Source organism: Paramisgurnus dabryanus, chromosome 10 (genome assembly GCF_030506205.2).
Source record: "Paramisgurnus dabryanus chromosome 10, PD_genome_1.1, whole genome shotgun sequence".
NCBI lineage: Eukaryota > Metazoa > Chordata > Actinopteri > Cypriniformes > Cobitidae > Paramisgurnus > Paramisgurnus dabryanus.
Genome location: NC_133346.1, coordinates 36854717 through 36876761, shown reverse-complemented (window position 1 = coordinate 36876761; position 22045 = coordinate 36854717).

Here is a 22045-nt window from a genome sequence, read left to right as displayed (position 1 = left end):
GCAGTTAGATGCATGTGATGTCATAAGCATCAGTTTTTCAGATTGGGCCGTTTTCTGGCTGACATTTCTAAAAGAGGAATTTCTATGAGACTGAGATGTTTAGCATGTCTAGCACTTTTCGTATGTTCGTGAATGCGGGTAGACTACCATTATTCAACAAAGACATGGTAAAAATGGTTTTTCATTCTCTGTCCCCATTAAAACAGCAAAGTGAGGTTTCCTTCTTGCCAGCATTACAGCGCATACAACTAATAAGACGTGCAATGCCCATTTATACTAAAGTGCAACAGAGACCCTTACGAAAATTAACCATGGTTTTATTGTAGTAAAAGTGTAGTAATCATGTTTTTTTGGTGTATTGATTACTATCTGCAAAACTGCGGGTTATGTTTTAAAGTTAAAAATGTTGTAAAAAATATATTAGTATTCTTATATATTAAGAACAACAATATGATACATTTATATTGCGTTAAAATGCTTTATATACAGATGTGGCCTTTAAAAATGCGCGTCTCTGAGAGCAGAATGCCGCGGAGACTTCCGAAATTCTGCGAGATCCCGCAAAAGGGGGGTTCGGTGGGGGACGCAGGAAATATAAAAACCTGTAGAGGGCAGGCGTGTTTCATGTAGGCCATACTGACGACAATGTGTGTGCACGACTTCATGCTTAGCGTATACTGTATGATATTGAAGTAACATGACACGGATTATCAATGTTTAGGCGATAGACTTTGATGTCATACAAATGCATGCTTTTTGGCAAACATTTTGTTGGCGAAGTTTTCTTTTGCCAGTTACATAAACAGTCACATATTCTTCATAAAAATCCGACTCAAACGCGCATCATTTGTCTTATTTTTTCCGTGTACTTACAGTAGAAGAGACGTGATGTATGATAATCGAGTCTTATAACAAAATAATTCGCGAAGACCTTTGAAGAGACCGAGCGCATTTACGCAATATCATTAACTAGTTTATCTAATTTTACATTTAGTTCATTTTTGCATCTGAACGTTTTAATAGCTTTAACATGGTTGTGTTGCGCTTTTCTGCATTACTGAACAGTAGGCTACTTTTTATATTATCATGTTTCCCTTTACATGGTATGAAACACTGTACTTACACATTGGTAAGACTGTACTTACACATTGGTAAGGTAAGGATACTGACGGGGAGAGTAATGCACCGTGACTGAGAGTATCGCGAGACTGTGGGTGAGATCCAACATGGCAGCGTGCTAAACACAAACAAACAAACATTGGATTACGACTTCATTTATCAAAACAACTTTAGCTACACTGGATAACCAACCTTGTCAAGACTCGGACAACCTGCTCAACTTCATCGACAGCTATTTCTACAATTTGGACACCATGTCAGAACCAAACAAGAAAATACGAAAACGGGACTCATCAACCGAAACAGACGAGGAAGTCACAGTCGAGGTCAGTGTACTCGCATCCATAAATTCCAAACTTGCCATACTCGAACTTCTGCATACAGATATCCGTGATCTGAAAGCTAGTGTCGAATTTTCTCAATCGCAAATCGAAACTTTAATGCAAGAAAACGCCGAACTAAAAGCAACTGTATCACATCTCACCACTCAAGTCACAAAACTCTCCAACGAAAATCAAATTATGCAAGAAACCATATTGGACATTCAGTGTCGCAGCATGCGCGATAATCTGATATTTTCAGGAATAAACATACCTCCACAAAACACACCCGACGATCCAGAGAAGGCAATAAAACAGTTCATGCAGGACTCTCTTAAACTGCCTGCAGCAACGTTGAGGAGATAACGTTTCACCGAGTTCACCGTCTACCGTCCAAAGACCCCAAAAAACCACCTCCAATAATTGCTAAATTTGAACACTACAAACACAAAGAACTCGTTAAAAGCAGAGGAAATCGACTGAAGAACACAACATATGCGATGTACGATCAGTTTCCCAAACAAATTCAAGACCGCAGACGAAAACTATTGCCGATAATGAAACAGTTCCGCGAAGAAGGGAAACGAGCTACATTATCGGTAGACAAACTGTACGTGAACGGGAAACTCTATCGCGATCCAAACATCACTACGTGGCTATAGTCTAACCAAATTATCACTGCTCATCTAAACACTGACTGTTCCATAATGCATTTTACATTACCTTATAGATAAAACCTGTTATAAATCTAATTTTCCACGCCAATAGTTATCAATGGACTCTTATTATGCACCCTGAGGTCTCCTTTATTTTTGTTGTTGTTGCTATTTTTTCTCTCTTCTCTTCTTATTTACTGCTACAATGTTATATCTGCATCAAGCATCATATGCATTGTGTCATTATCTCTATGTATTTTTTGTTTCTTTTTTTGTTACTCTTTACTCTTTCTATTTTCCGCTGACATGGTCAGAATGTATAATTGTGTGTGGCATTTGTAAATGTGTCCTGTCTGTCTATGTTCAGTGTAGTGTTTATACATCTATAATGTCCATCTGTGTTTTGCGTTTGTCTAATCCAGCCTGGGAAACCCCCCACCACCTCTATATCATGGTTACCTACTTTAGGTAAAAATAACACATTCTATACACTACTTACTTTTAGTCATGCAAACACTTAATCTAATAACATGGAATGTACGTGGCTTTCATACTACCTCTAAGAGAATTAAAGTAATCAACCACCTTGTTAAATTAAAGGCAGATATTTGCTTTTTACAAGAAACACATTTAATAGATAAGGAACTACAACACATTCATTTCAAACAATTCGATAAAATGTTTTCATCCACATATAACAGTAAACAAAGAGGCGTTTCCATCTTGATAAACAAAAACATCAGCTTCACTCTCAATTCCTCAATCTCAGATCCAGAAGGAAGATTCATTATCATCAATATATCTATTAATCACTTAACTTTTACACTGGCAAACATATACGCTCCAAACACTGATGACCCACTTTTCTTTCATAACATTTTTTCTTTGCTATATAATACCACAAATCTCATAGTAGCTGGAGATTTTAATACTGTTCTCAATCCATCACTTGACCGTACACACAACCACAGCAAGGCACGAACCGGTCACTCTACAGAAGTAATTAAACAATACATAATGGACTATGGCCTTAGCGATAGCTGGAGAGCAAGGAACCCACTACTAAGAGAATATTCCCATGTTTCTTCAGCACATCGCTCTTCCTCTAGAATAGATTTCTTTCTTGTTAGCAACTCACTAATTCAACAGATATCAGAAAACACTATACATTCAATTATTATCAGTGACCACGCCCCTGTATCTTTAACATTAAACATCCCAGTACAGAAGAAAACCTCCACAAGATGGCGCTTCAACACCTCTCTCCTAGAAGACCTCAACTTTAACACCCTTATAAAAAGAGAGTGGGCATCCTTTCTGGAAATCAATGACTCATCAGAAATCTCACCATCAACACTTTGGGAATCAGGCAAAGCAGTCATGAGAGGCATCATTATATCATATTCATCGCACAAGAAAAAACAGCATCAACTATTGGAAAACACCATTGAGCAGAAAATTAAACAGCTAAGTAATCAACAATCTACCACCCCATCTGAAGAAGCACAAACTGAAATAAAGCAACTAAGGACCCAATTGGATAATATCATAAATAAAAAAACTCAGTTCTGTATACAACAACTCAAATATGAAAAAGCTGTTTGTATTCTCCTGACACTCAACCTCTACAGCCTGAAATTGAATCCTTTCTCAACACCCTGGACCTTCCCTCATTAACCACAGAAGAATCAAATTTTTTAGAACAACCCATCACCTCCGAAGAACTCCGCAAAGCATTACAAAGCATGCCAAATAACAAATCACCTGGACCCGATGGACTACCAGCAGAATTCTACAAACACTTTTGGGATATTTTATCACCAACTTTTAATAGATTACTCACCGAAATTCAAACTACATCTACCATTCCCATACATATGAATACAGCACTCATCACTGTCTTCCTGAAACCAAACAAAGACCCAATATATCCCTCTAGCTACCGTCCACTATCTTTAATTAATACTGACCTGAAAATTATTACAAAGACTCTAGCAACAAGGATTGAAACAGTTATGCATTCACTAATTCACCCAGACCAGACAGGCTTCATCAAGAACCGAAATGCAACAGATAATATTCGCAGACTTTTCAATCTTATCAACATTGCACAAAGACAGCCACAGAAAACCATAATTGCATCACTAGACGCAGAAAAAGCATTCGACAAGGTCAATTGGACATTCTTATTCACCACCCTCCGTAAATTTGGTTTTGGAAAGTCATTTATACAATGTATTACTACCCTATACACTTCCCCTAAGGCAACAGTCATCACAAATGGGATCACTTCACCAAGCTTCACCTTGCACCAAGGAACTAGACAAGGATTTCCACTCTCTCCATCTCTTTTTGCCCTATTCATAGAACCACTTGCAGTAGCAATACGCCAAAATAAAAAAATTAAAGGAATCCAAGTCAATAAATCTCAACACAAAATTAGTCTATATGCAGATGATTTATTGTTATACTTACAAACTCCATCCCAATCACTCAGCGAAACATTCAATGTCATTAATAAATTCTCCAAAGTCTCTCATTATACAATCAATTGGAACAAATCAACCATACTTCCACTATCAGGAGATGGTGTGGACTCAGCAACTCATGATCCTTCCCTCCCCCTCAATATAGGCAACATTAAGTACTTAGGTATCTCAATCTCACCCAAGATGACAGAATTATACAACCTCAATTATGCACCACTACTCAAGAGAATAGAAGATGATTATAAACGATGGAACAAGCTCCCACTTACACTCATAGGCCGTATTGCAACAGTAAAAATGAAGACTCTCCCACAGATTAATTATCTATTCTCAATGATTCCGACTACTCCAACAGACCATTGGTTCAAAAAACTAGACTCTCTCACCACTCAATTCTACTGGAAAGATAAAAAACCGAGAATAGCACTTACAACACTCCAAAACTCAAAACAGTTAGGCGGACTTGAAGCACCAAATTTCTTGCACTACTTCCTGGCAAACCAACTACAGTACTTATACAAATGGACTCAACCACATACATACTCCAACGCATGGCTGGATCTTGAGCAACATCTGTGCTCCCCGAACTCAATTGCAGACCTCCCCTTCTTACCACAGTCAATCAAAAAACTAGAGCTTTATAATAACATTACAATATCAACAACTCTGGCAGCTTGGTGGAAAACCAATAAAATTACAAAATCACTATTAGCACCATGTAGATACACCCCAATTTGGCACAACCCTGACTTCCGTCTTCACAATGAACCGATCCACTTTCCTAAATGGCAGCAAAAGGGCATCACCCATCTTCACCACATATTTGAAAACCACAAATTTATGCCTTTCACCTCAATTATCCAGAAATTTGAGATCGAGAGAGACCAATTTCTCCACTACCAACAGCTTAAATCTTTACTCAAAAGCAAAATAACCTTAACTAATACTTTACAGCCTTCTAGAACTAGTGAACAGTTAATGGAACTAGCCAACCACCCAAGAAAACTCATATCTAAACTTTATAGACTCATCACTTCATCTAATCCCACAATTAGCCTGCCTAAGGAAAAATGGAATAATGACCTCACGCTACCTTCAGACCCGGATTTATGGACACAGATCTGTGGAAACATCTTCAACATGACCACCAACACCAATCTACAACTCATACAATATAAAACCATCCACAGAACCCACATTACTCAGAGCAAACTATTTAAAATGAGACTATCTGACACAGATACCTGCTCACAGTGCACCTCTGGCAACACAGACACCTACCTCCATGCAACCTGGTTCTGCCAGCCCGTTCACTCCCTCTGGACTACAGTAACCAACACACTGTCTTCAATTCTGGACTGCAGAGTCCCACTGTCTCCTACACTCTGTCTTCTAGGAGTTATTTCTGATACACCCATCCCTCCCAAATATAAAACCCCAGTCCTTGTCTCTCTAGCTGTCGCTAAGAAAATAGTCTTTCAAAACTGGAAATCTAAATCATCTTGTCATATCAACCATTGGACTAACCTAATCACAGAACTCATTTTGACTGAAGAAACCATAGCGCATAAAAACAATGATATATCTGCCTTTAAAGAAACCTGGAAACCTTTCATAGCTTTTCTACAAATTCATCAGTTAATGTGAACCAAGTACATTCCCATCAACCCCCATCCCACCCTTCACTCTAACCACCTCTATCTTCATTCCCCAACAACACCTAATAGACACACGCACAGTTATACCAATCCTACACGCATAAATCCTCGCCTGTTTGTCTGTATGTTTCTGTAAGTCTGTCTCTGTATGTTTGTCTATCTCTGCCTCTCTCTGTCTGTCTGTCTATCTATGTCTGTCTGTCTGTCTGTATATGTGTACCTAGCTGGTGTGTACCCCCCAAATTCCTATTTTTCGCTCCTTCTCTTGTTTCTATCCTATGTATATGACATTCGGAGTTGGTTTCTTTTTTTTTTTCACCTGTGTTTTTTTTAAATCAATATATGTGTTTGTCAAACCTTCATATGAATAAAAATAAAGTTGTCCTCCGAAGTCGGGGGGGTGGTGGCTGGGCAAAAAAAAAAAAAAAAATACATGGTATGAAACATGATAAAAAGTATGCAATGGTGTTTAATACATTTCACTGAGAATTTGTATAATATGTTATACTTTTGTACTAAGGAAATAAAATCATATTGTGAGTGTAAATATTCATAAATTGGAGGAGTTTCTGAGGTGTTTGTCGTCGGCAAAATGCGCAGTTTCTTTGTTGCTGATTAAAAACCGTTGGCTATGTGATTGTTTAAAATTGACATTTTTTCTACTTATTATTAATTTATTTTTTGCCTACATTTACTCAAATAATATCAATGTGAAAATATAAGTAAATCATACTTCAAGTTAGGCGAAAAACTTACAAATTTTTGATGTCAAATAGAAATAATAATAATTTGAAATATGCAATTATTACAGTTTTAAAAACTTAAATATATTACTCTGACCTTTTTAAATATATTGACTAAAATAATCTGTAAATGTAATACTTATATTATTAAGGCGTATACATCAAATAATATATGTACATTTTACACAAAATATCTGTTCTATTTTAAGTAATTTATTTTCCAACTAAAAAAATCGCATAACTGCATTAAGAGATTTTATTAAGTTACTTTAATCATTTATTTTAGAGATATTTACAAAGCCACTGAATCATTTTTAACAGTGTGTACATTATGACCTTACGGTAGACTATTATTAAATGCATATAAGTAAAAATATGTAAAACTAAATAAAAAAATATATCATACACGGACTGTATGTAAGCATACGTTTTCTTGTTCGGTGCACGTGGGTTTAAATGCGGTTTTTCTAAAGAAGAATTTTAAAACTTTATTGGTGGTAGTTGAGAAGAATTCCTTTTTCCATTTCTAAATAATTTTGAGCGCAATATAAATATATCATATTGTTATTCTTATTATATAAGAATACGCAATTTTTACAACATTTTTAACATATAGAAAATATACGTTAAGCATGTTGTGTGTATTTCCTAATTACAAGCTTTTGATGAAATTGCACCAAAACTAAACGTGCATAAAAACATAAAAAAGTCATTTAAATAAGCGAAAAATATTTTTTATGAGCTCAAAATGTTGAATATAATGTGCTATTGCTGAAAATTGCCCATCTCTAAAGGAGAATATTCATCTTTAAAGTTAAAGAAACAAAAAAGTACTGATAAGCATTCTCAAATATATATATTCTGCAAGCACTCATTTATCCATAATGATGAAATTTATTTTTTAATAACATATTGTCGCTGTCGGGCAAAGATACTCTCTGGACACCAAGACCATGTCTATGGGTTCAAGAATAACAAAATATTGGCCATTTGAAACTCGAAAGTCATCACTTTATTTTGTCCCATTGTTTTCCATTTTGCGGGTGATAAAACTCCTGTGCGCGTCGTTCAAATTCATTGAAATTTCGTTCACTTGTAGTTTAGGAAGTATGTATAATACAATTTCAATAATGTTTTTACACTGCACATCGTCTGAGGAAATCCGAAGTTGCGTCGAGGGGAACCAAGCTGACAGCCGCGACAGCAGAGATTGTCACGTACCTACAAAAGGGTACCTGCAGCGATATCATTCTGGCTTGGTGGGATGTCAGCAGTGTTTGGAATAACGCCGTTTAAAATAACGGCGTTACGTAACGACGTTCATTTTTCAGTAACGGGCTAATCTAATTAATTACTTTTCCCGCCGTTACAACGCCGTTAACGTTACCGGACGTTAAATGCGGTGCGTTACTATGCACTGACTTGATAAACTGTGTGATGCAAACGCAACCCTGGCTCACATAGCTAGTGAGGAGGTAGGTTAATTACGAGATAAGCGATTATGATTGGCTAAGGCAGAGTAATGTGTTTCATGGTAGCCAATCAGAGCCAGTGTTGTTATACATATGCCAGCGCACGTGCCTGCGGCGACACACACACAGGGCGAATTCCAACCGAAAGTGATGATCACTATGCCCTATTCCCTTCGAAGATCAAATCTCTTGATGTATAAACTCTAGAGAAAGTTGCGCAATGTTGTCTCATAGTGTGGCTAATTAAAATACACTTGGTGATAAAATACAGCGTCTTTTTCTGTTTATTTGGATTTTACATCCCCTTCACGAAGTGCCCTTCAAGGGCGCACAAACGGCATTTGGAATTTACCCACACACACGCAACAGCTAAACAGAGATTCGCGGTAGCAGAAGAGATATGGCGAGTCAGGAGGAGCAATGCTATGAAAAGTTGGCATAAATGTGCATGTAATGTGTACATTATGTCCGGGAGCGAAGACTTTGTCGACATCCGTTGTAAGCAACTCTAATTTAATGAATCATATTGTTAAACTGTTTACTTTTTTAATGAAGAAAACGAAATACAGCAGCCTATGTCTTCCAGACTATTTATTTCAGGTTGTTAGTTTGATTTATTTAATTTGCTACAGTTATTGCAAACACACTTTACTGTATATTATTTAACTGTTTACTTTTAAAGAAAATACCTGAAGTACAGAATGTCTACCAGACCAGTTGTCTGACATTTGGAGTTTGATTTATTTAATTAAGAATACGACTACAGAGCAAACACACTTTTTGTTGTTTAAAAGTTAACTTTTTGTGAACAAAACACTTGGAAGTACAGGTTGTTTACTTGACCAGTTGTCTCAGGTTGAGAGAGTTTGATTTAATTTAGTTTGCTGAAGTTAAATGCACTTTATATGGTGTAACTTGTTTACTTTTCTTACAAAGATAATACTTGAAGTGTAGGATAAAACTCTTGCTGTCTGTTGACGTGCAATAAATATGGAAAGTTATGTATCAACACCTGTCTGTTCTACTCATTTCAACTGACATGTGAAAACTGCTAAACAAAAATACAAATTCTTTGACATATAGCAACTTTTTTTTAACCGTAACGCAAATAGTTACTTTCCCTGGTAACGAGTTACTTTTATTATAGAGTAATTCAGTTACTAACTCAGTTACTTTTTGGAACAAGTAGTGAGTAACTATAACTAATTACTTTTTTTAAGTAACGTTCCCAACACTGGATGTCAGCCAGCGAGAGTCCTCTGATTCTGACCTTGTTCTTTTACTCCTCAGAGTCTAAAACCAGGAGGGCATATTAAGTATTCATTGTATTTTCATTTTAACAGAGCAGCTATGGTTGCGCGTTTCACACACCTCTCCAAACCACGTTGTTAACACAATGCTTGTTCGACTTCATGCGGCGCCGCAAGAACCGACAGCCGGATGACGTCAGAGTACCGCGAGAATGATTCAAGAAATCATATTTCGCCTCGCTCTCGCGATACTGTGACGTCTTCCGGCTGTCGATTCTCGGGGCGCCGCATGAAGTCAAACAAGCCTATTGACAGCAGCAAAAGCTACGCATGCGCTTTTAACTTGTAAAACTCAAAGGTGTATGGGTAATGTAGTCTCTGCTCTCGGTGGGACGAATTAGGTAGCTTGCATTGTGAAGGGCGCTTTGAAAAGCTCAAAAAACCTATGAGCCTATAGGCCTATTTAAAATACATTTTAAAAATAAATACATTGAGATTTACTACTTTATTGTCATATACACTTCAGGGCACACAGCCAGGGTCTGAAACACACAGACATCATCAGTTCTCAGATGAATATGCGCTATTAATCAGAAGCAAAAATACTTATACCAGGGGGAATTACTTTCGTTACAATTTACATACAACATATAATATTATAACAACATATAATATTAATTAAACTTCACAGTTTTCAATGTCCATGCGGACGAACATATTTTACTTTCGTTTTTAAGTTAAGATTACACGTCGATTAACAGATGTAAAATATTCTCACATTAACATACCTAGTATATTTTTATATAGATCTTTTTTTACTAAATAGTACTATTACTGTCTTTTTTAAACTTATAAATAATTCATAATTTGAACAAAAATAATAATGGGTTTAGTTCTGATATTGTATACTTTTATAAAGAAAAACGTCAGGTTACGACTGTAACCGTGGTTCCCTGAGATAGGGAACGAGACGCTGTGTCAGTAATGACATTATGGGGAACGCTATGCAGCGTGACGCGCGTGAATATTGTGTCAACTAGGTCTATATATAAACGCCGGCGGATGACGTCAAGAGTGACGTGGCAATGCGAGGCTATAACTAGGCGGAAATAATATAGGTCAAACAGCTTCTGTTAAAATTAAAGCGAATGCTACAGGCACAAGGAGTTATGGCAAAGGGACACAGCGTCTCGTTCCCTATCTCAGGGAACCACGGTTACAGTCGTAACTTGACGTTCCCTTTCAAGGGATACTTGACGCTGTGTCATGTAATGACATTATGGGGAACGAGATACCCACTACGCCATAATTAATTGTGACTGTCTGTAAGTGTGAAGGTGTCTACGCACAACTTAAGACATAAAGACCTGAGATCCCGGTAGAAAAGGGAGGTCTAAAAACATAATACCTCATAAAAATGTGTGGGGGAGATTATCCCGCCACACCACAAAGCATGGAGGTCCCTGACAAAGGGGCCAGATAAGACGCCATACTCCTAGTCGAGTGTGCCCTAATTTTCGCAGAGGTGAAAACATAATGTGCACCTCATACGCTATAAAAATAGCCTCCACAATCAATTATTGATTGTTTGTTTAGAGGAAGAATGTTCTCTCTTGGAGAACCAAACACAGACCAAAGGTTGGTCGGATCTTCTAAGGTGGAAGATCTATTAATGTAAACCTCTAAAAACCCCTCAGGGCATAGAAGATGTAGCCTCTGTTGATCCGCCGACTCTTGAGGAGGAGGATGAAAAAGCCTGAAAGACCAATGTTCTAGCCACATTGCTAGGAACCTTGGGAACATAACCCGGTCTTGGGTGCAAATAGCCTTAATATGTCCTGAAGCAAACTCCAGGATAGAGAAGAAGCTGATAAGCTTGGAAGTTGCCCACTCTCCTCGGAGAAGTGATGGCTAATAAAAAGGCTAACTCCAGTGACAGAAACTTAACTGTACACAAGTTAATGGGTTCGAAAGGTGCCATAAAGCAGTGATTCCCAACCCGGGGTACGCGTACCCCAGGGGGTACGTGAAGAGTTTCCAAGGGGTACGCGAAAAGATTTACATTTTGCTTTGATCTCATTTACTTTTAATAAAAATGTCTTTCGTTTGTCCAGTCATTTACCTAAGATTGATTTTTGTGAGGAAAGCATTGTGAAAAGGACAACTTTGTAATTATAATCTTATCATTAATATAATTAGCCGTCAAGAGTAAATGCGCTGCATGATCCAAAACGCAATAGCGATGTCCAACTCAAGAACGATCTGACTATTTTCAATGAACCTGAATAGTTTCTAAAGACACAAAGTTTATAAATTATAAATAATGTTCAAATAATGCTATAATATTCATTCCCGCTGCCATTACATTTTCAAATTATGCAAAAAAACGTTTGCATTGTTTTTGGCTAACATATATTGTCCCATATGATGTATTTTGTATTTATAGAGAATGTCTTAACACATTTTGTTTCTCTTTATATTTGAACAGAATAATATTTGCACACTTTAATTATCAGTAACTTAAATTGAGATTTTAGTAAATTTAGGGCATTTACTAAAAAGGACGTGAGAGCTCAATTCCAAATAAGCGTCGGAGTGGATAATTTGCGTGTGATTTACTACAAAGGCGCAAATAAAATACACAGGCAGAATAATGACATTACCACATTTCTATAATGACCATTGCAATCCATTAGAGCAGCGCAAATTAGTACAGGGTGGCAAATAAGAGAACTCGGCAGGACATCGCAATGAAAATGCGGACTGCGGAGTGTGAAATTCCAGCTAAGTGAAAGTAAGAACCGGAGGACGAAAGATGAAGGGTAAAAGAAGTTTTGAAATACCTGATTTGACTTCTCCTCGTGACTTATCCTCCTATTTTCTCCAGCAAATTAAACATAGCATGGCTTGGCAAACTATATATATTTTTTTAAAGTATGTTCCTCTGGCAAAATGTAATACTCTCCTCGCATTAATGTTGCTTCAAAAGGAAAACTTCCACAAATGCAGATGCAATAAGGTCGCAAAAATAACACCTTTTCAGAGCTAAATATCTACTGCGTGTCTTTAGTAAGTTCAGTCGTTATTTAACGCCAAAATGATGGTTTGCGCAAGCTGTTAGTAAATCTGGCCCTTAAAGGGGTCATATGATGAAATTTTTTAATTTGTAAAATAAGTCTTTGGCGTTCCCAGAGTCCATATGTGAAGTTTTATCTCAAAACACCCTACAGATAATTAATTATAGCATGTCAAAATTGCCATTTTGTAGGGCTGAGTAAAATGTGCCGTTTTGGGGTGTGTCTTTTAAAATGCAAATGAGCTGATAAAATGCAAACACTGATCGCAATGATAGTGGTTTGTTGAAATAAACATGCTTCATCAGTCAGTGCTTTTTACTTTAATGTTTAAAATTAATAAATATTACTAATTGTTTGTCTTTAAAACACAACTTAGGTTTAGTTTCGATGAAGGGGTACTTGAGCCTTACTGATAGGGCTGTGGGGGTACTTAGGGCAAAAAAGGTTGGGAACCACTGCCATAAAGAACCCCTTTCAGAACTACTGCCAGGTCCCATACTGGAACTCTGATTTGAGCAGGAGGCCTCATCCTAAATGTACCACCCAATAAGGCGTGAAGGCAGAGATAGCCGCAGCATATACTCCGATAGTAAATGGATATAAACCGGATGAAAACCCGGTATTGTAAAAATTCCAGAACTGAAGCCAGTGGGCAGTTTGGAAGTAAATGTTTGTCACTACACAGTAGTGAATAATCTCCATTTAAAACAGCCTTAAATGTCGCCTGGAGCGAAACTCCAGGTATGAAGAAGCAGCTGATAAGCTTGTTAGTCACTCACTCTCCTCAGAGAAGTGATGCTACTACCCATAGAGCCCTCAGGGATACGAGTGTGAAACCAGAGATAGCCTCAGCATATACTCTGGGTATAAACCGGATAAAAAACCGGTATTGTAAAAATTCCAGAACTGAAGCCACTGGGCAGTTTGGAACTAAATATGTCGTCACTACACCAGGTAGTTAAAATAGCCTTAATTCGTCTGAAGCGAACTCCAGGCATGAATAAGAAGTCACTCACTCTCCTCAGAGAAGTGATGGCTAATAAAAAGGCTAACTCCAGTGACAGAAACTTAACTGTACACAAGTTAATGGGTTCGAAAGGTGCCATAAAGAACCCCTTTCAGAACTACTGCCAGGTCCCATACTGGAACTCTGATTTGAGCAGGAGGCCTCATCCTAAATGTACCACCCAATAAGGCGTGAAGGCAGAGATAGCCGCAGCATATACTCCGATAGTAAATGGATATAAACCGGATGAAAACCCGGTATTGTAAAAATTCCAGAACTGAAGCCAGTGGGCAGTTTGGAAGTAAATGTTTGTCACTACACAGTAGTGAATAATCTCCATTTAAAACAGCCTTAAATGTCGCCTGGAGCGAAACTCCAGGTATGAAGAAGCAGCTGATAAGCTTGTTAGTCACTCACTCTCCTCAGAGAAGTGATGCTACTACCCATAGAGCCCTCAGGGATACGAGTGTGAAACCAGAGATAGCCTCAGCATATACTCTGGGTATAAACCGGATAAAAAACCGGTATTGTAAAAATTCCAGAACTGAAGCCACTGGGCAGTTTGGAACTAAATATGTCGTCACTACACCAGGTAGTTAAAATAGCCTTAATTCGTCTGAAGCGAACTCCAGGCATGAATAAGAAGTCACTCACTCTCCTCAGAGAAGTGATGGCTAATAAAAAGGCTAACTTCAGTGACAGAACTTTATCTGTACATGAATCAATGTGTTCGAAAGAGGCCATGAGAAGGGCTTTCGAAACAACTACAGATAGAGCCCTTAGTAATAAGAGCATAAAAACAGAGATAGCCGCAGCCTATACTCTAGTAGTAAATGGATATAAACCGGATGAAAAAACGGTATTGTAAAAATTCCAGAACTGAAGCCAATGGGCAGTTTGGAAGTAAATGTTTGTCACTACCCCGAGTAGTGAATAGCCTCCATTTAAAATAGCCTTAATTTCATCTGGACCTCATTTGTGTTTTTCTGTATAAACATTAATTACATCTAGATCCTCAGAACTAGAGTAATTCACAGCCCTCACAGTTAAAACGGGTGAAGCCGATTCGCGGGCACCCGTTGAACCATGATGGCTAATAAAAAAGGCTAACTTCAGTGACAGAAATGTATCTGTACATGAGTCAAATGTGTTCGAAAGAGGCCATGAGAAGGGCTTTCGAAGCACTACAGATAGAACCCTTAGAAATAGGAGCATAGACACAGAGATAGCCGCAGCCTATACTCTGGTAGTAAATGGATATAAACCGGATGAAAACCGATTTTGTAAAAATTCCAGAACTGAAGCCACTGGGCAGTTTGGAAATAAATTTTTGTCACTAAACCGAGTAGTGAATAGTCTCCATTTAAAATAGTTTTAATTTCGTGTGGAGCTCATTTGTGTTTTATGTATAAACATTAATTACATCTAGATCCTCAGAACTAGAGTAATTCACAGCCCTCACGGTTAAAACGGATGAAGCCAACTTGCGGGCACCTGTTGAACTATGATGGCTAATAAAAAGGCTAACTTCAGTGACAGAAATGTATCTGCACATAAGTCAAATGTGTTTGAAAGAGGCCATGAAAAGGGCTTTCGAAACACTAAAAAGAGCCCTTAGTAATAGGAGCATAAAAACAGAAATAGTGGATCTTAAATCTGGAGTAATCTCCATTTTAAACCATAATCTTTCGAATAGTATGGGCTTTACAACCTCAGCCCCTGCCTCGACAGGGTGTCTGCTCTCACATTCTGGACCCTGGGGATGTCTGAATGACAAAAAATTTCCCGTGAGACCAAAGGAGAACCTGATGCGCCAGTCTGTATAGAGGGCGCGACCTCAGGCCTCCCTAATACTAGATGCTGCCGCCAACGGACCTAACACTCTAGAAAGTGCTTTACGGTGTAAAATTGGCCTTATCTGATCCTAGACACTGATGCCAGGATCGACTCTGTGTGTGTAGGAGACATACGTGCCTACATCCTCACTGAGTCCCAAGTTACCCAAAGAAATAATATTTTCTGCTAGTGGGTTAAAATGCCCTTTTTGGCGTTGTTCCGTAGCCCTAGGCGCTTCATATGGGCAAGGACGACATCTCGATGCCGAACTGCCATGTCTCGAGACTGGACTAACACAAGCCAATAGTCTATGTAATTAAGTATTTGGATCCCTTGAAGTCTCAGAGGAGCAAGGGTTAAATCCATGCATTATGCGCTGTGAAAGAACTACTCTGAACGGCAGAACCCGATATTGGTATGGTTTGCCCCCGAAAGCAAACCTGGGATTTCCAGATGCTGCAGGAGGATAGATATATGGACATAGGGGTCCTTAAAATGTATCATGACGAACCAGTCCTCAGACCTGATTAACGCCACAATAAAAGGAATTGTCAGTTTTAGAATTTTTATCTCTTCAGAGATCGATCTAAATAGGCCTCAGCCCTCCATCCTTCTTTGGTACAATAAAATAATGGCTATAAAGCAATGACCTATTCCTTTAATAAGGTGGTCTTTTTCCGGGGCCCACCTCGGTGGGTAAAACCCCTCCGAACCTGGGAGGATGGGAAACAAACTGAATTATGTAGCCTTTCTCTATAACCTCTAGCAGCCATTTTGTGACATTTTTTAATTTTCTCCACTCATGGAAAAATGCACTAAACACTAAAAAGGAGATTGACTCCAGAATGCTCACTGCCCTGAAGCGGAGGACCGGCAGGGCACAGCTGAGCTACTAAGAAAAACCCTATTGTTCTGTTTTATATGTCTTTTTTAATGGAGACAAAAATTAGGTCTTCTTTAATGAAGACGGAACATAAGGGGTTAACAAACTATTTTGTATGTGAGGGCACATCGGGCACAGGTTTTATCTGTGCTCTATGAAAAGTGCCCTAAGAGGCCACTTGTGAACGACAGGTCCCCTTTAACGCAGCCTTATGATTTTGAGACAATGACTGCTCTCAGATCAGCCTTATATGCCTCTCTGGTTGCGGGTTGTTGTTTCGTCCCCCAAGCTCTCTGAGGGAGAGGGGGGGCACGAGAGACAACACTCTGTTTTTGTTATCTGTATGTTGATTAATACTGTTTAGATGCAGATTCTCGGGGGAAACTGCGACGAGGAAAAACCCGTTTCTTTAGTAGCACGGAGAGAAAGCTCCGCCGCTCTCCTGAGCTCATCTAATATTACAGGATTCAGGTTCACCCTTTAATTCATACAATATCTGCTTGATATGCGTGAAGAATGCCAATATTGCGAAGGCATGCTCCAGCGCGACCATATAAACTTGTTAATCCATTTATATTGTTGCTGTCTCTCGCAACAAATAAACCGCGAGATACTTTCAATACGGGCATTTGCCGTATCTGCATTATTTAAAAAACCCCCAAAAAGGGTTAAGAAACTCGCTGATGTGTTTAACAATAAATGAGAGGAGTCTGCATATCTGCATGGTCTTCCGTTTAAAAACTTATCAGTGTAAATCAGGGAAGAAAGTTAAACCTCTTTCGTCAAGTTCACTGGCAGCCTTCACTTTGTGCTGGTCAGTAAAGTCAATATTAGATTGTTACAGCCGATCGGGTCACAACATAATAGTTCTTCGTAACATGGAGAAAGGGTATAAATCAGTAAGCTTTGTGTTTTCTGTATAAACATTAATTACATCTAGATCCTCAGAACTAGAGTAATTCACAACACTCGCGGGTAAAACGGGTGAAGCCGCTCACGGGCACCCGTTAAACCACAAGGCTTGCGGGGTTTGTTTTCTGTATAAACATTAATTACATCTAGATCCTCAGAACTAGAGTAATTCACAACACTCGCGGATAAACGGGTGAAGCCGCTCACGGGCACCCATTGAACCACGCTTGCGAAAACCCATCGAGAGCGGAGCATTTGAATGGTATTTTCTCACAATGCCCGCACGCCTCCCCCTCGGGGGAAAGCGTGCGTGTAGTCCGCACCAAACACACACACACAAAGCTCGTGCTATCCCCGTCAATAATAATCTAGGACAGGGGGTAACACACTTCTAATTCCCTTTCTCTTATCCATGTTTCCCTAGTTTTTTAAACTAATCTAATCTAATCTCACTAGATATAGATTTAGACACATTCACATTCACACAAGCGTTCGCTGAAATAGCAGAAGCTGTTTGACCTATATTATTTCCGCCTAGTTATAGCCTCGCGTTGCCACGTCACTCTTGACGTCATCCGCCGGCGTCTATATATAGACCTAGTTGACACAATATTCACGCGCGTCACGCTGCATAGCGTTCCCCATAATGTCATTACATGACACAGCGTCAAGTATCCCTTGAAAGGGAACATGGTGTATAATTACATTTTTAGAATAGGCTTTATATAAGGTTTGTACTGTAAAAACACTTTATTTGTTACAAACAAAAGATAAAGAATTTACAAACGTGTGGAGAGCCATTTCAGCACTTGGACAGCGAAATGTTTTTTTTAAAAGCATTACTTAAAATGTTTTCTCATCTCACCATATCTACAGGTGCAGAGTCATTATATACAATAAATCCGTTGGGTAGCATTTAAAAAAAAACATTTAAAAGTAGATGCATTTGTTTAAAGCAAAGCATTTATTTACTTAGCTACAGATGAAGCAGCTCTTTGCGCCTTCTAACGTCTCATAATTGGTCATCATTTATGTCCAAGAGACTCAATAATAATCTGTTACATTTTAATCCTTTAATTTTTCATATTAAAAAGCGTTTTTGTGCTGCTGCGCATCCATGTAATAAACAAACCCGCGTTGTCATTCCGTTAATACGCATATTATCAACGCGCTCTTTACTCGAGCAGAAAAAACTCGCCTCGCGAATTGCGCCGGTTGTATAATAGAGATTCCAAAGTCTCTCATGAGCTAGAGGACGAATGTCCAGGGAGTTCAGTATTTCTGTGTGGGCATGCATCAGGGAAAGGTGTGTGAGTCTTTTCTGGGTCATGGTGCTGCATACCAATGTCTTCAAAAGACGCAAGGCAAAGAAAGTGCGCTCGGATGAGGCCACGGATAGGCACAGTAATGAAATTAAAATCCAAAATACACGTAATAACCTACGTGTGTCAAAAATAATTTCCTAAAATATTCATAAGTAATATATCAATTGTGCAAAAAATTTTATCACTTAAAAAAAATATATTTCTCGCCTTCTCGCGACCATGCGTCAAGGTCTGGAGGAAAATGATACCTGCCCGGATCCCACGCACGCATCTGCAGTTATATACATTTTACAAAACCAGTATTCATTAGATTTTAAGAACTTTTGCCACTTTTAAAACTGTAAAACTAAATAAAAAAGATATCATATGCCGAATGAGCATGTAAGCATATGTTTTCTTGTTCGCTCCACGCAACACGGGTTTAAACGCCGTTTTTTTTCTAAAGAATAATGTTTACACTTTATTGGTGGTGGTTGAGAATAATTTATATTGCTTGCAGAATAATGTATATTGCATTTTAGCGCAATATAAATGTATCATATTGTTATTCTTAATATAAAAGAATACTAATATATTTTTTACAACATTTTTAACTTTAAAACATACATATAAAGATGCTTTGTACAATAGCTTTGCTTCTGACAACAATTTTCTGTAATAAATCAGTAAATGAATCACAAAATGTGTTGAAAGTGGCGAATAAAATGCTTGTCAATTCAAACAAAGGTGTATAAAACCGCTTTAATTAACAATAACTAAACTGTGCTCTTTTGCATACCTCTACTTTTCTCATGTCTTTCTTTATACCACCTTTATCTTTTTAAAATCTTGCCACTTTTAGAAATAATTTGTTTGCATTTTTTGTATACTGCACACTTTATTTGCATCAACTATACCCATAATAACATTTTCTACGTTTTTCTTTCAATAAAAATAAACATATTTATTATTGTCTTAACTTAAAACTTAGTTTTTTAATTTATAAATTAGATTTTATATAAAAAAGTTTTAAAAGTGTTGACTGCGAACGTCTGAGATAAGATATCTGGAAGGACAATAATAACAAGGATAATATACGCCTATAATATATGTACATTTTTAATTAAAATGTCTGTTCTATTTCTAGCCATTTATTTTGTTTTGACCAACTAAAAAATACATAAGTGACATTAAGAGATTTTATAAAGTTACTTTAATCCATTATTTTAGTAATATATTTACAAAGCCACTGAATAATATTTTTATTGTTATGAATAACGGCTGAAAGGATTTAAAAAAATCATAGCACTGACTGCCTATATGCGCAAGAAATGTATTATTAAAGTTTTAAATATGTAAAACTAAATAAAGATATCATATGCCCACTGTACAGTATGTAAGCACAGGCCCATGTTTTCTTGTTTGCTCTGCGTGGGTTTAAACGCCATTTTTCTAAAGAATATTTTTTTAAATTTATTGGTGGTGGTTGAGAAGAATTCATCTTTCCATATGTATAGCATTTTAGCGCAATATACATGTGTCATATTATGGTTCTTAATATATTAAGAACAATAATACTAATATATTTTTACAACATTTTTAACTTTAAAACATGTATTTTTATACCACATGAATCTCTTTAAAATATTAATACTTTTAGAAAAACAGACATAATTATTAATATTATGAACAAACAATGAAACGGTGTCAAAATTCGACAACACAAATAATTAAGATATTCATTGTAAATAGAGTTAAGTGTATTAGGCTCACACTAAATTCTTTGTTGCACTTAGTATAAATGCCCATTGCACGTACAGTCATCTTAATAGATGTATGCGCTATTATGCTGGCAAGAAGGGGTTGACGTCACTTTGCTGTTTTAATAGAAATATTAAATATTCAGCAATGCCCTTATTAACTTCTGGAAACAACCGCAATGACAACGCATATAAAAATTTAGTTTTTCATGCGACACCTGGTGGATTTTCTGTGAAGCGAAACACATTAAGGGAAAAGGGAAAGCAGCCCCCCCGAAAACACTTGCAGAATTCTGCGTCACTCCGCGAGACGATTTGGCGAATGCCGCGGGAGAAAACGCGCGTTTTTAAAGGCCACATCTGTATGGAAAGAGGAATTCTCAACCACCACCAATAAAGTTTAAACATTTTTCTTTAAAAAATGACGGCGTTTAAACCCGTGGAGCGAACAAGAAAACATATGCTGCTCATTTGGCATATGATATCTTTTTAATTTAGTTTTACAGTTTTAAAAGTGGCAAAAAAGTTCTTAAAATCTAATGAATACTGGTCTCTGTAAAATGTATATAACTGCAGATGACAGCAGATTTGATTTAGTTCACCTACTTAGAAATAGGAGAAGTGATGATTTGTGATTGATTGGGGCTAATAGAATGACTGCCACACTCAAAATACACCAAACCAAATGAGCACTTTATATTAAACTAAAGCAATACAAGCAATGTGCTAGTCATGACCTTATAACTTTATTTTGTATATAAATATATTATTGTTTATAGACGTCAAATATCAATTGATTTTTTTTCTCTTTTTATTAAAAACTGTCACAGCAAACATCATGCAGGCTTCTACTACTTACAAACATGCACACGCGGGTGAGGTTTAATAAATCTGCCGTTTTATGAGGGTCTCTGCGTGTGTGGGATCCGGGCAGATCTGCTTTTCCTCCAGACTTTGATGCTTTGTGTGTTCGACTTTTTATGGTGCGGCACTGGACTGATCGGCGTATGACATCAGAGTACCACGAATGTAAAGGTAAAGTCGGACCATTTTGTAACATTTCGACATGGTGCCAAAGATAATCCGAAGGGTAGAACTTTGTATTAGTATGCTGTCCCGTCGAACGCGAATCTTAGAAACGGCCTGTGACGAGGTGCTATCAGAATGTGAAAGTAAGCGTCTTTCAGATCCACTGATATGAACCAATCGCCCGGTCGAATTAACGCCATGTTTTGTCTGGCTGTAAGCATTTTGAATGGCCGTTTGACAAGAGCGCGATTCGAAACGTGTAGATCCAATATCGGTCTGAGGCCACCATCTTTCTATGGAACAAGAAAATAAAGACAGTAAAAGCCTGATTCGCTTTGATCCGCCACCTCTATCGCGTCTTTTAGTAATAAAGAACACACCTCTTCCCTGAGTATCTGCATGCGGGGCACTGAGCTGGCGGCGGTTTTGTGCGGCCGGTCTCAGACGCTGAGGCAGATAATTTTGGTAGGAAATGCCGCATAGCCTGCGACGATTTCTGTGCCTCAGTGAAGCGCTGGGTAAACCCCTCCA